General features: G+C 35.8%; 1 protein-coding gene across 23 annotated transcripts in view; it reads right to left on the reverse strand.

Annotated features, from left to right (window-relative positions):
* ZBTB20 (zinc finger and BTB domain containing 20) overlaps nt 1–16636 on the reverse strand; it is a 1063249-nt gene that overhangs the window by 777063 nt on the left and 269550 nt on the right. For 3 of the 23 annotated variants that reach the window (XM_056797130.1, XM_056797136.1, XM_056797126.1), the window contains one exon: nt 4487–4562. The exons of the other annotated variants lie outside the window; for them this stretch is intronic. The gene's annotated coding sequence lies outside the window, so the exon portion shown is untranslated. The remainder of the gene's footprint in view (nt 1–4486; nt 4563–16636) is intronic. 23 annotated transcript variants of the gene reach the window in all.

A 16636-nucleotide genomic window follows, 5' to 3' on the forward strand; every position in this document is an offset into this window, starting at 1 on the left:
CATTGTACTAGAAACACTAGCAGTAGCAATTAGAGAAGATAAAGAAATTGAAGGTATCAGAATAGGCAAGGAGGAGACCAAGTTATCACTCTTTGCGGATGACATGATGGTCTACTTAAAGAATCCTAGAGATTCAACCAAAAAGCTAATTGAAATAATCAACAACTTTAGCAAAGTTGCAGGATACAAAATAAACCCACATAAATCATCAGCTTTTCTATATATCTCCAACACAGCTCAGCAGTAAGAACTAGAAAGAGAAATCCCATTCAAAATCACCTTAGACAAAATAAAATACCTAGGAATCTATCTCCCAAGACAAACACAGGAACTATATGAACACAACTACAAAACACTCGCCACACAACTAAAACTAGACTTGAACAATTGGAAAAACATTAACTGCTCATGGATAGGACGAGCCAATATAATAAAAATGACCATCCTACCCAAACTTATTTATCTATTTAGTGCCATACCCATTGAACTACCAAAATACTTCTTCACTGATTTAGAAAAAACCATAACAAAGTTCATTTGGAAGAACAAAAGATCAAGGATATCCAGGGAATTAATGAAAAAAAACACATATGATGGGGGCCTTGCAGTCCCTGACCTAAAACTATATTACAAAGCAGCAGTCATCAAAACAATTTGGTACTGGCTAAGAAACAGAAAGGAAGATCAGTGGAATAGACTGGGGGAAAACAACCTCAGCAAGACAGTATACGATAAACCCAAAGATCCCAGCTTTTGGGACAAAAATCCACTATTCGATAAAAACTGCTGGGAAAATTGGAAGACAGTGTGGGAGAGACTAGGAATAGATCAACACCTCACACCCTACACCAAGATAAATTCAAAATGGGTGAGTGACTTAAACATAAAGAAGGAAACCATAAGTAAATTGGGTAAACACAGAATAGTATACATGTCAGACCTTTGGGAGGGGAAAGGCTTTAAAACCAAGCAAGATATAGAAAGAATCACAAAATGTAAAATAAATAATTTTGACTACATCAAACTAAAAAGCTTTTGTACAAACAAAACCAATATAACTAAAATCAGAAGGGAAACAACAAATTGGGAAAAAATCTTCATAGAAACCTCTGACAAAGGTTTAATTACTCATATTTATAATGAGCTAAATCAATTGTACAAAAAATCAAGCCATTCTCCAATTGATAAATGGGCAAGGGAAATGGATAGGCAGTTCTCAGATAAAGAAATCAAAACTATTAACAAGCACATGAAGAAGTGTTCTACATCTCTTATAATCAGAGAGATGCAAATCAAAACAACTCTGAGGTATCACCTCACACCTAGCAGATTGGCTAACATAACAGCAAAGGAAAGTAATGAATGCTGGAGGGGATGTGGCAAAGTAGGGACATTAATTCATTGCTGGTGGAGTTGTGAACTGATCCAACCATTTTGGAGGGCAATTTGGAACTATGCCCAAAGGGCAACAAAAGAATATCTACCCTTTGACCCAGCCATAGCACTGCTGGGTCTGTACCCCAAAGAGATAATGGACACAAAGACTTGTACAAAAATATTCATAGCTGCGCTCTTTGTGGTGGCCCAAAACTGGAAAACGAGGGGATGCCCATCAATTGGGGAATGGCTGAACAAACTGTGGTATATGTTGGTGATGGAATACTATTGTGCTCAAAGGAATAATAAAGTGGAGAAGTTCCATGGAGACTGGAACAACCTCCAGGAAGTGATGCAGAGTGAAAGGAGCAGAACCAGGAGAACATTGTACACAGAGACTAATACACTGTGGTATAATCGAACGTAATGGACTTCTCCATTAGGGGCGGTGTAATGTCCCTGAACAACTTTCAGGGATCCAGGAGAAAAAAAAAACACCATTCATAAGCAAAGGATAAACTATGGGAGTGGAAACACCGAGAAAAAGCAACTGCCTGAATACAGAGGTTGAGGGGACATGACAGAGGATAGACTTTAAATGAACACTCTAATGCAAATACTATCAACAAAGCAATGGGTTCAAATCAAGAAAACATCTAATGCCCAGTGGACTTACGCGTCGGCTATGGGGGGTGGGGGGGAGGAAAAGAAAATGATCTATGTCTTTAACGAATAATGCTTGGAAATGATCAAATAAAATATATTTTAAAAAAAAAACACTTGGAAAAAAAAAAGAAATAAATCTTAAACTATAAAAAAAAAAAAAAAGATTGTTAGAGCATGATATTATGGACCATCTGATGGCCTTGGAGTCAAAAAATCTGACTTAAAACACCTAGCTCTGAAGCACTTTAATCCACTTTAATAGGTATGGGACCATGGGCAAGTGGGCAAAGGAAGCTCCCTCAACTACAAAATAAGGTGATAGTATTTGAATAACCTACTTCAAAGTGCTATTCAGTCCAAAAACAATTTGATTCAACAGTCATTTATCAAGGATCTACTATATGTAAAGCACAATGTCCTTAGGGTTAGAGTAGAATATACATGGTTAAGTAAATGGAAATAATCTGAAGAAGGGCATAACATGGACAACTGGGAAAATCAGGGAAGGCTTTTTAAAGGAAGTAGCACCTGAACTTAGTCTTGAGAAAAATAGTTGTGAGAAAAACACTTTGTAAACATTAGAATATAATATAATTGAAGACTGTAAGCAGTTACCATCTAGGGAAAAATCATGCAGTCAGTTCAAATACATCTTGTATTGTACACCAGTTCTTCCTTTTGCATAAGAAAGTTTCTTCTGTACATTTTACAGATAAGGAAAGCAATGTAGGGAGGAAAGTAATAGATTACAATCCTAAAGGGCTATTTAAGGGTGGCCCGACCAAATTGCATTGTTTGTATAGAGTAAAGAGTGGTGATTGGGAAACTGGCCACTTTGGTAAAGAAAGAATTAGGATGTCATAGGAGAATCAATCACTATGGTGGGCTGAACATTACGTATTATAATAAAAGAAGATTGGATAAGCTCAGAAACACAACCAGAGGAAAAAAGAAGTATTGAGATGGACCACTGGGAACCCCTTTTCCCTATATCAGCATAGCCCTGCCTGGGATGGATACGTTGACATACATTGGTCTGAATTGGTGTCTTCAGCCAGTGTACTCTGACATGGCCCTTCATGGTCTACCATACACAGAGAAAGTGACAAGCAAAGTTGTGGGGTCCGGTTCAAGCACTAAGCATTCTGCTCTGTGGGTGGTGTTTAGGCACTCGAACATCACTGTCAAACTGCGACTCTTTTTAAGTACTGTAGTGGCTCTTGGTCATGGGTGGAATCAAAATCTTATATATATCAAACTGTAAAAGGAAAATAAACTTGGGTTTTAGCTATACAGGAAATTTAGGAAAATATAATTGCAAAGAAGAGTCTAAAACTTGACACTTGAAATTATTACTGTGAATGATTATGCTAGTCATGCCCTTTCACATTGAAGGAGGTAACTTTATTTAAAGATATCTCTTAATCATTTCTGTAAGCTGGGAAAAAGATCAAAAGCAGGCAGGAAGGGGGTGGAATGGAAATCATATCATAAACAACATTAAATTCAGGATACAGCTGAATTGTCTAGGCCTGATGTCAGGACATCTGCAATAGACCTATCTATATGAAGAAACAAGATTAATAGAGCTAAGAAAAATATTTAAGTGGAACATATTGTATATTAATGGTTTATAGTTTTAAATGAATAATTTCATAATCTCATTTATTATTTTATAAAATCAGACTTACAAAATTTCAGGAACCTCAAGAGCCATCTAATCCAACCTAGTCTTTAAAAAGTCTTCTCTCAGGAGAAAAAAACACTATTCATAAGCAAAGGATAAACTATGGGAGTGGAGACACCAAGGAAAAGCAACTGCCTGACTACAGTGGTTGAGGGGACATGACAGAGGAGAGACTCTAAATGAACACTCTAATGCAAATATTATCAACAAAGCAATGGGTTCAAATCAAGAAAACATGTAATGCCCAGTGGATCTACGCGTTGGCTATGGGGGTGGGGGGGAGGAAAAGAAAATGATCTATGTCTTTAATGAATAATGCTTGGAAATGATCAAATAAAATATATTTTAAAAAAAAGTCTTCTCTCTGCCTAACATTGAACATCCAACCTTTGGCTCAAGATTTCCAATGAAGGAGAACCTACAACACCCAAAACAACATATTTTGATTTTGCATAGCCCTAATTGTTTGGAAGTTTCTGTTTATAATGAGCCTACATAAACTTTTGTTCTTATATTTGTATTCCCATTTCTCAGCTCAATATCTGGCACATAATAAGTGTTTAATAAAAGCTGGTTGATACCTTGGCTACTTCTGTCCTTTGAGGCCAAGCAGAAAAATGACAATCCATCTTCCAGGTGACAAGTCCTTCAAATATTTGACAGATAATCATCGTATCCTGCCTGCCCGCTGCCAAATCCGTTTCCTTTTCATAGACTCTAAACATTCTCACATCACATTCTTCAATCAATCCTTACCTTGACTGTCAGAAGACCCTCCAAATTGATCACCAAGCCTTCAGGATCTCCTCTCTCCAAATCATCCTACAAATAGCTGCCAAAGTGGTACATCTTAAAACACAGATCTGATTATATCATTCCTATTCCCCTCTAGTCCCAAGCATAAATGCACACACACACACATGCACACACATGCATGGACACATGCATACACACACACACATCTTCAAATGTTCCCTATTGCCTCTAGAATAAAATACAAACTGTTCAGACTTGATTTTAACACCCTTCCCATTTTGGTGACTTCCCAAGTCTTATTTCCCTTCCTATACTCTACATACCAGTCAAATTGGACTTCTAGCTGTATTCTGCCTATGACATCATATCTTCAGACTCCATCTCTCTGTACAAGGGAATGAATTCTTTCTTCATCTTCACCTTCTAGGCTCCTTAGTTTCCTTCAAAGTATAACTTGGGTGCCAGCTCCCACAGGCCGCCATTCTTGATTACCCCCTTGTTGGCATTCCATCTCTGAGTTCTTTGGCTCTCCATAGCATTTAATTACATGTGTGTATAGGCATAAATGCATTTATGCACATATATACATACATGTTTATGAATGTACACACAGATATACACATACACATTCTAAGTAAAGCACTGGGAATAAAGTCTAGTGTTAGTTATGTTTTTGGTTACAGTGCCAGGCCAGGAGTCATTTTGCCCTTTTTTTAAATTTTAGCCAATCTCATGGGTATGAGATGATATCTGAGAATTGTTTTAGTTTGCATTTCTCTAATCAGCACTGATTTAGAGCATTTTCCCCATTCCTTATGTCTTTAATTTCTTCATCCAAAAATTGTCTGTTCAGATTTTTTGTCCATATTTCAAGTGGGAGATGGCTCTAATTTTTTTATAAATTTGTCAAAGTTCCCCATATATATGAGACCTCTATCCAAGATGCTGTCTATAAATTTATTTTTTCTTAATTTTCTTCTTTCCTTCTATTCTTGGCAACATTTCTTTTATTTATATGAAAACTTTTCAATTTAATACATTCAGAATTATCCATTTTACATATCACAATGTTCTCCAGCTCTTGCTGACTCATAAATTCCTCTTCTATCCATAAATCTATTAGGTAATATGTTCCCTGTTCTTCTAATTTGCTTATATCTCCTTTAATATCTAGATCATTTATACATTTTTATGAAATGAAGTAAGATAAAGTTCTATACCTAGTTTCTGCAAAACTACTTTCTAGTTATCCCAATAATTTTCACCAAAAACTGAGTTCTTGTCCCCAAAAGCTAGATCTATGCTTCTGTCAAATACAAGGTTACTATAATAGTTTACTACTATTTATTATATGTATGTATTACACACTTTATTAAATAGCCATTACATACTTTATTAAATAGCCAAAATCTAAGTAAACCAAACCATATCAACTGTATTCTTATCATTTACTAGCATAATGATGTACCTTGTCAAAACATGAAATAAGTTTCATTTGTTAGGACTTGTTAGTGACAAAGCTAAGTTGACTCTGTCACTACGACTTCCATTTCTGAACAAATTCATTTCATGCTACTTTGCTAGAGTTTTGCCAGAAATTGAAGTCAAGATCACTGCCTATTATTTGTAGACAAACATAACAAAATTAAGGCAAACCATGATATCAGACATCAAATAAGATAATTTTGATAAAACTCTTAACACTTACTAATAAACGCTTGTTCCTTTCTTTCCTTCATTCCTTTCATTAATAAGTCTGGATGTCTCTAGTTCTATACAGTATTTCAAGTATCACAGACTCTGACTTGGCAGTCATATCAGACCGTTGTTTCAGTACCTTAGGACACAGCTTATTTGGTTCAGGTGTCACAAACTTTTGAAGACCATCTAGTTACTCTATAATTATCCTTTTATTTGTCCTGTCCTATTAATCATTTTGGTTCTGTCCTTCCAGTCCAAAAATCATTACCCTTAATAAATGTGAATGAAAATTAAAATCCAGCTTTAATATAGCTAAAAAAACAGCAATGATATATATAAAACAATCAAACAAACCTTTCTGTCCTAAACTTTCTTCATCTGCCCCAGCACATTCTCCACTTCTGAACTCTGGACACTATTCTTATGGTCATATCATGCTTTTGCATTCATTCTGCTTAACATGTTCATGTATTCATCTTTGGTATATGTCTCTATCAACACCAAATTGGTGATTTTCCTTTACATTTAAACCAATATGATGTCATCTCCACAAAGTTCCCTGAAATTTCCCCCCTTCCCCAATAAGTACTAATCTTTCCCTTTTTGGAATTTTCCCAAGACTATAGTTGTAGCTTCCTGGAGGCGGAGTCAAGATGGAGGCATAGAAGCAGCAAAAGTTCAGACTTCTGAATACCCTCCTTACCAATTACAAACTAAATGATTCTAGGGGACTGAAAATAAAACAAACAATAATACAGAGGCAAAGAACTCTCCTGCTGGACTCAATTCAAAAGGTATGCCCCCCAAAACCCAGAATTTGAGAACACTCAGGTTTAAGGGGAAGAAAGAAGGAAGGTCCTAGGACCTGTCCCCCCCACCTAAAGTGATAAGCCTCGACCAGCAGCAAGAACCTCTGGCAAAGGTGCTGGTCTGGAGGGTGTACCTTGCAAGCAGGACTGGGCCAGGCTCAGAGCGTCAAACATAGGCAGCGGGGAAGGAGCTAGAGAGGGAGCTCAGAGCGGGCAGACTGGTCACAGCAATAATGCTCCAGTCTTGCAGGAGGTTTTGGTCTCAGGGCATGTCCAGCCCAACGCAGCTGGACTTTAATCCAATCAAAAGCATCCAGAGGACAGGGAAGTTCAAAATCCAACACCCCTCCCCCACAGACTGCACCGAGAGATCTCTTGGCAAGGCTCCAAGAGGGGAGACTGTCAGAAAACCCCAAACCCCCCCCAAAAAAATGAGAGGAGCAAGAGCAGAAACAAATACGGGGAATAAAGAAGGGGTAAATATGAGCAAACAACAGAAAAAGAAAAAAGAAATTACAATCGACAGCTTCTATACAGGCAACAAAAAAAAGAACAAACGGAACAGAGGAGGAGGGATCATCAAACAATAAATCAGAAATCCCAGCAAATTGGATACAGGCATTGGAAGAACTCAAAATGCAATTCAAAACACAATTAGAGAGCCTAAAGACAATTGGGAAAAGAACTTAAAAACTAAGATAAGTCATCTGGAAACAGAAAATAGTGTCTTGAAAGCCAAAATCAACAAATTTGAAAATTAGGCAAAGGAGATGAAAGATAAGGCAAAGAAGTTGAAAGATAAGGCAAAGGAGATGAGAGATGAGGTAAAGACAATGAACGATGACCTCCAAAGAAAATAAGACCAGAAGGAGAAGGATGACCAAAAAGCCAGGGATGAAATCCAGTCTTTAAAAAACAGAATATACCAACTAGAATTAAGTGACCTCACAAGGCATCAGGACACTATAAAACAAAATCAAAAGACTGAAAAAATTGAGGAAAATATAAAGCATCTCATTGACAAAACAGAAAATTTAGAAAATTGTTCAAGGAGAGACAATTTAAGAATCATGGCAGACCATGACAAAAGAAAAATCCTGGATGTCATATTACAGGAAATTACCCAAGAAACTGACCCTAGAACAAGAGGGAAAAGTGAAGATATAAAGAATCCATAGATCACATCCTGTACTTAATCCCCAACTGACAACACCCAGGAATATTATAGCCAAATTCAAGAACTATCAGACCAAAGAAAAAATATTACAAGCTCCCAAGAAGTAGTATTCAGATACCATGGAACCACAGTGAGGATAACACAGGTTCTGGCTGCATCTACAATGAAGGACAAAAGGCAAGGAATATGATATTCCGGAAAGCAAGGGAACTAGTTCTACAACCAATAATCAACTACCCAGCAAAACTGACCATATTTTTACAGGGGAAAGTATAGTCATTCAACAAAATAGGAAAATTCCAAGAATTTGTAAAGAAAAGAAAAGACCTGAACAGAAAATTTGATGACCAAGAGCAGAACTCCAGGGATTCATCAAAAGGTAATTTAAAAGGAGGGATAAAAGAAAAACCATAGAAAACAAAAAAAAAATTGTAAGAGACTCAATAAGTTAAAATGATATGTATCCCTATGAGAAAAGAGGTCATTGGTCACTCTTAAAAATTGTTATTATCACCTGTGTAGCTAGAAGATTTACACTTAGAGGGAACAGTGACAAACTGTATAGGATGAAAAGACAAGGCATAAATAGGTATATAGATATATGTAGGCATAAATACATATACATGTATATATATATTCATATATATATATATATATATATAGAGAGAGAGAGAGAGAGAGAGAGAAAGAGAGAGAGAGAGAAACAACTAAAGCTAAAAGAAGAGGTTAATATTAAAAGAAATGGGAAAAGAAACAAAAGAGGGTAAATTTATATATCAAAAAGAAGATCAGGGTGGGAGGGGGGAGAACATCAATAAACTGGAAGGGTAAAGAGGTTGGAGATAGGAAATATTCAACTCTTACGTGCATTGAAATTGACCAAAAGAGGGAAGAACAATCCAATACATTGGGGCACAAAATAGGTTTGTGCCCTATAGAGGAGTAGAGGGTAAAAACAGGACTGGTAGGAAGGGAAGCAGTACAAGGGAAGGAGAGCATGGGGAAGTAGTTTTAAAAGGCCTGCAAAGAAAATAAGGGGGGGAGGGGAATAAGAATGGAGGGAGGTAGAAAGGGAAGAAAAATAAGGGTGGCAATTAGGGGGAGTGATTAAAAACAAACATTGGTGTAGAAGGAAATAGTGAAAGAAGAAAAGGCAGGACTAGGAGTACAAATCAAAATGATGGGAAATACACAGCCAGTAATCATAACTCTGAATGTGAATGGAATGAACTCATTCATAAAATGCATGTGAATAGCAGAGTGGATTAGAATCCCAAACCCTACCATATGCTTTCTACAAAAAACACACATGAGGAAGGTAGATACAAAAACAAACATTGGTGTAGAAGGAAATAGTGAAAGAAGAAAAAGCAGGACTAGGAGTACAAATCAAAATGATGGGAAATACACAGCCAGTAATCATAACTCTGAATGTGAATGGAATGAACTCATTCATAAAATGCATGTGAATAGCAGAGTGGATTAGAATCCCAAACCCTACCATATGCTGTCTACAAAAAACACACATGAGGAAGGTAGATACACATAGGGTGAAAGTAAGAGGATAGAGACAAATCTATTGGGCATCAACAGATAAAAAGAAGGCAGAAGTCACAATCATGATATCTGACAAATCCAAAGTAAAAGTAGACCTAGTCAAAAGAGATAGGAAATGTAATTACATGGTGATAAAAGGCAGGATAGCCAATAAGGAAATATCTGTACTCAACATGTATGCACCAAATGGCATAGCATCCAGATTTCTAAAGCAGAAACTAGTGGATCTCAAGGATGAAATAGATAGAAAAACTATGCTATTGGGAGACCTGAACCTTCCTCTATCAGAACTAGATAAATCAAACCGAAAAATAAATAATAAAGAGGTAATAGAAGTGAACAAAATCTTAGAAAAATTAGATTTAGTAGATATGTGGAGAAAAATAAATAGGGACCAAAGGGAACACACCTTCTTTTCAGAAGCACATGGTACATTCACAAAAATTAACCATATATTAGGGCATAAAAACATTGCAAGCAAGTGCAAAAGAGCAGAAATAATAAATGCAACCTTCTCAGATCACAATGCAATGAAAATAATAATTAGTAAGGGTACATGGAGAGGTAAATCAAAAATTAATTGGAAATTAAACAATACAATTCTCCAAAACCAGTTAAAGAACAAATTATGGAAACAATAATTTCATTGAAGAAAAGGACAATGAAGAGACACCCTTTAAAAATCTATGGGATGTAGCCCAAGCAGTACTCAGGGGGAGATTATTTCCTTGAGTTCATATAGTAACAAATTAGGGAGGACAGAAGTCATTGAATTGGGCATGCAAATTAAAAAACTGAAAAGTGAACAAATTAAAAATCCTCAGATAAAGTCTAAATTAGAGATCCTAAAAATCAAAGGAGACACTAATAAGATTGAAAATCAAAGAACTATTGATTTAATAAATAAGACTAGAAGCTGGCACTTTGGAAAAAAAACCAAAATTAAATAGACAAAGTACTGGTCAGTCTAAAGAAGAAAGGAGAAAAGAAAAAAACTGAATTGACAGTATCCAAGATGAAAAGGAAGAACTCACCTCTAATGAAGGGGAAATTAAGGCAATCATTAAAAACAATTATGCCCAATTATATGGCAACAAATATGGCAATATAGGTGATATGGGTGAATACTTACAAAAATATAAAATTGCCTAGACTAACAAAGGAATAAATAGAATACCTAAAAAAAAACAACCCTTTATCAGAAAAAGAAATTAAACAAGCCATCAAAGAACTCCCTAAGAAAACATCCCCAGGTCCAGATGGATTCACAACTGAATTCTATCAAACATTCAAAGAACAACTAATCCCAACTTTATACAAATTATTTAACAGAATAAGCAAAGAAGGAGTTCTACCAAATTCATTTTACGACACAAATATGGTACTAATCCCAAAGCCAAGCAGATCAAAATCAGAGAAAAAAAAAACTATGGACCAATCTTGTTAATGTATATAAATGCAAAAATCTTAAATGGGATACTAGCAAAAAGACTCCAGCAGGTCATCACAAGGGTTATTCACTATGCCAGTTAGAATTCATACCAGGAATGTAAGGACGGTTCAATATTATGAAAACCAACCACATAATTGACCATATTAACAAGCAAACTGACAAAAATCATGTGATTATCTCAAATAGATGCAGAAAAAGCCTTTGATAAAATACAACACCCATTCCTATTGATAACACTTGAGAGCATTGGAATTGATGGACCTTTCCCAAAAATAATAAACAGTATATATCTAAAACCATCAGCAAACATCATCTGCAATGGGAATAAACTAGAAGCCTTCCCAATAAGATGAGGAGTCAAACAAGGATGCCCATTATCACCTCTATTATTTAACATTGTACTAGAAATACTAGCAGTAGCAATTAGAGAAGAAAAAGAAATTGAAGGTATTAAAACTGGCAATGAGGAGACCAAGCTATCACTGTTTGCAGATGATATGATGGTCTACTTAAAGAATACTAGAGAATCAACCAAAAAGCTTGTCAAAATAATCAACAACTTAAGCAAAGTTGTAGGATACAAAATAAACTCGCATTGGGAATCAGCATTTCTATATATCTCCAACCCATTTCAGCAGCAAGAATTAGAAAAAGAAATTCCATTTAAAATCACCCTAGACAATATAAAATACTTAGGAATCTATCTGCTTAGACAAACACAGTAACTATATGAACACAACTACAAAACACTCTCCACATAATTAAAATTGGATCTAACCAACTGGAAAAATATTGATTGCTCATGGGTAGGACGAGCTAACATAATAAAAATGACAATCCTGCCAAAATTAATTTACTTAATTAGTGCCATACCCATTGAACTTCCAAAAAAATATTTTACTGAATTAGAAAAAAGAAACATAGCAAAGTTCATTTGGAAGAACAAAAGATCAAGGATATCCAAGGAAATCATGAAAAAAAAATGCAAAGGAAGGAGGATTTGCAGTCCCATATCTCAAACTATACTATAAAGCAGTGGTCATCAAAACAACTTGGTACTGGCTAAGAGACAGAAAGAAGGATCAGTGGAATAGACTAGAGGTAAATGACCTCAGTAAGACAGTCTATGATAAGCCCAAAGATCCCAGTTTTTGGAACCAAAACCCACTATTTGATAAAAACTGCACACCCTAAAGCAAAATAAACTCAGAATGGGTAAATGACCTGTATATAAAGTAGGAAACTATAAGCAGATTAGGTAAACACAGAAGAGTATACTTGTCAGATCATTGGGAAAGGAAAGACTTTAAAACCAAGCAAGAGCTAGAAAAATAAATCACAAAATGTAAAATCAATAATTTTGATTACATCAAATTAAAAAGGTTTTGTACAAACAAAACTAATGCAACCAAAATTAGAAGGGAAGCAACAAATCAGGAAACAATCTTCATAACAAAAACCTCTGACAAAGGTCTAATTACTCAAATTTATAAAGAGCTACACCAATTGTACAATAAATTAAGCCATTCTCCAATTGATAAATGGGCAAGGGACATGAATAGGCAATTTTCAATTAAAGAAATCAAAACTATTAATAAGCACATGAAAAAATGTTCTAAATCTCTTATAATCAGAGACATTCAAATCAAAACAGGTCTGATGTATCACCTCACACCTAGCAGATTGGCTAACATGACAGCAAAGGAAAGTAATGAATGGTGGAAGGGATGTGGCTATGTCGGGACATTAATGCATTGCTGTTAGAGACATGAATTGATCCAACCATTCTGGAGTGCAATTTGGAACTATGCCCAAAAGGTCCTAAAAGACTGTCTGCCCTTTGATCCTGTCATAGCACTACTGGGTTTGTATCCCAAAGAGATAATAAGGTAAAAGAGTTGTACAAGAATATTCATAGCTGCACTCTTTGTAGTGGCAAAAATTTGGAAAATGAGGGGATGCCCTTCAATTGGGGAATGTCTGAACAAATTAATGGTATATGCTTGTGATGGAATACTATTGTGCTCAAAGAAATAATAAAGTGGAGGAATTCCATGGGAACTGTAATAACCTCTAGCAGAGTGAAAGGAGCAGAACCAGGAAACATCGTACACAGAGACTGATACACTGTGGTACAATCAAACTTCTCCAATAGTGGCAATGCAGAGATCCTGAACAACTTGGAAGAACCTACAAGAAAAACCACTATTCACATTCAGAGGAAACACTATGGGAGTAAAAACACCAAAGAAAAACATCTGCTTGATTACATGGGTCGTGGGGATCTGGCTGGGGATGTAGACTCTAAATGAACATCCTAGTGTAAACACCAACAACATGGAAATAGGTTCTGATCGAGGACACAAGTAATACCCAATGAAATTGTGCATGGGCTGTTGGAAGGGTCTGTGGAGGGGAGGGAGGGAAATAATGTGATCATTGTAACCAAGGAATAATGTTATAATTTGAGTAAATAAACTCATTCAAATGGTGGAAAAAAAGACTACAGTTGTACCTCTTTTGATTCCTTATTGTATTTCATTTTATATTAAAAAAATTTATTTTATAAATGTCATGTCCCCTACTAAACAGTTCCTTTTTTTAAAAAACACTTAACTTTGGTTTTAGAATCAATAAGAAGGCATGAGATTAATAAGGGCTGGGCAACTGGTTTTAAGTGATTTGCCCAGAGTCACACAGCTAGAAATATCTGTGGCCAGATTTTAACCTAGGATCTCCTGACTCCTGGTCACTGTATTATGTACCTGCTCCCTAGGTTATAAGTTCTTTGAAGCAGACAGTTTCTATTATTTTATACTTATTTGGTACATTCCCTTTGGTAGGTTAAAACATCTGTGTCACAACTATATACATTTTCATTTTGGATTAAAGAAATTATCTCAAAGTTATAGAGAAATACTGGTATAAAAACTTTTTGATTATTAACATAGCTGATACCTGCAGAGCTGTTTGGAGCTCTGAGAGGTTAAAGATCTTCTGCAGTCACAGGATCAAGAAGTTCTGGTGGCAACATTTGAACCCAGGCCTCTTATGACAAGATTGGTCCTTTCTCCATTATATCATGTTACCTCTAGGTACTACCAAGATTATTATCATACAGATTAATTGCTGAATTCATGGTACCCTGGAACAACTGAATCAATTGAGAATCAGAATATCTGAGTTCAATTCCTACATTTGATAATGATTGGTTATATGATTTTGAGCAAGTCAATTTCTTTATGGCTCTCAACTTTCTCTTTTACTTTGGGATTTATGAATCTTCTTAATCAATAGTTTCCAATAATACAATTACTATTAAGTGAGGGGCCAAAACTTTTTTGAATGAGGTTAGAAAATCATTGATATAATAATCTAGTAAGGATTATATTTTTACAAAGATGGTTTCATTTTACCTTGACTAATTCCTCAATTTAATTCTAAGAGCTAGTCAAGTAAGTAAACATGACTTATTGTTAATAGATGAAAGATCATAATTATATTTCCAAAATGTTTTCCAGAATCAATTTAAAATAAATCAGCTGCTCTTGGGTAAGGTTAAAGGAAAATATCACTATCATAACTGACAGATTAGGATTTAACCCTGATAGGACAAATTGGTCATTGATACATATAGCCACATAGATAAAAGAAAGATATGTGAAGAAACATGAAGTGACTATAAGGTTCTATAAATCTGAAAATCTCACGAGGCTGGGGGGGGGGAGAACAACCTGGGGAAGGGGAAGGGGAAGGGGATGGGAAAGGGGAAGGGGAAGGAGGAGAAGGAGGCGAAGGAGGAGGAGGAGGAGAAGGAGGAGGAGAAGGAGAAGGAGGAGGAGGAGGAGAAGGAGAAGGAGAAGGAGAAGGAGAAGAAGGAGAAGGAGAAGGAGAAGGAGAAGGAAGAAGAGGAGGAGAAGGAGAAGGAGAAGGAGAAGGAGAAGGAGAAGGAGAAGGAGAAGGAGAAGGAGAAGGAGAAGGAGAAGGAGAAGGAGGAGAAGGAGAAGGAGAAGGAGAAGGAGAAGGAGAAGGAGAAGGAGGAGGAGGAGAAGGAGGAGAAGGAGAAGGAGAAGGAGAAGGAGAAGGAGAAGGAGAAGGAGAAGGAGAAGGAGAAGGAGAAGGAGAAGGAGAAGGAGAAGGAGAAGGAGAAGGAGAAGGAGAAGGAGAAGGAGAAGGAGAAGGAGAAGGAGAAGAAGAAGAAGAAGAAGAAGAAGAAGAAGAAGAAGAAGAAGAAGAAGAAGAAGAAGAAGAAGAAGAAGAAGAAGAAGAAGAAGAAGAAGAAGAAGAAGAATCAGTGGCTCAAAAGCATTTCATTTGCCAAACAAATCTGAAGAAAGAAAAATTAGGAAAGAAAATGAAATACCATGGAAAGGATGCTCAAATCAATTAATAATTCTTAAGTGGCTACTATGTGCTGGCATCATGCTAAGGACTGAGGATACAAAAAAAAAAAAAGAATCAAGAGTCAAGCGATAGGACCATCCTCAAAGAGCTTACAATCTAATTAGGGGGCTAAAATGGAAATAATATATATATGAAGCAAGCATACATAGGAAATAATAATTGAGAGAAGCCACTAGAATTAAGAGGATTTGGGGAAGGTTTCCTGTAGAAGGTAAGATTTTAGTTGGTTAAAATTGGTAGAATTTTTAGTTGGTAAAAATGTAGTTGGTTAAATTTTAGTTTAGTTAAAAGAAGTCAGGAAGTTTACTCCACCTGAAACCAGAAGATCTGTGTTTGAGTTCTCTCTCTAACATTATTACCTCTAAGATGTTTAGAAAATAACTTAATGGCCTTGAATTTCAGTTCCTCATCTATAAAATAGAAATTACAATAATAATAATAACACTTACACTGCCTGCTTCTCCTAGTTGTCATGAAGGAAGCATATTGCAAACAAACTATAAAGCTATATAAATGTGAATTACAAAATGAGCCACAAAATGTGAGTCAGAGCATAACAATAAATGGGAGGTAGTTTGGGAAATGGGAACAGAACTCAGCCAGGTAGAACAGCAGATTTCTAGTCTATTAGTTTATCACTTAAATGACATAGCCTTCCTTTCACAGAAATAAAATCATCACTACAATTGTAGGTAAGAGGAAAAATCAACTAGAATAGACATTAAACACTTATTAGGGACTTAACATTTTCACATGATTTCACATACTTAGGTATATATAGTGGTGAATTTTATTATTAACTAGAATAAGGTAACAACATGGCTGGGTTTTTTTCTATCACTAGCTGTGGAATTTTTAAAGACAACTGTGCATTTGCTCATTAGGAGCAAGTAAGGAGTAGTTGGGATTCTATTCTTCATTCATCAACAGAATAAGTATTAATCTTTTATCAGAAATTCTGGACTATTCAGAGCTTCTTCCAGATACTTTTCTTTACACTTAATTGTTTTTATGCTAATAAAAATATGACTAATTCAGTCAAGCTTGTG

Source organism: Monodelphis domestica, chromosome 4 (assembly GCF_027887165.1).
Source record: "Monodelphis domestica isolate mMonDom1 chromosome 4, mMonDom1.pri, whole genome shotgun sequence".
NCBI lineage: Eukaryota > Metazoa > Chordata > Mammalia > Didelphimorphia > Didelphidae > Monodelphis > Monodelphis domestica.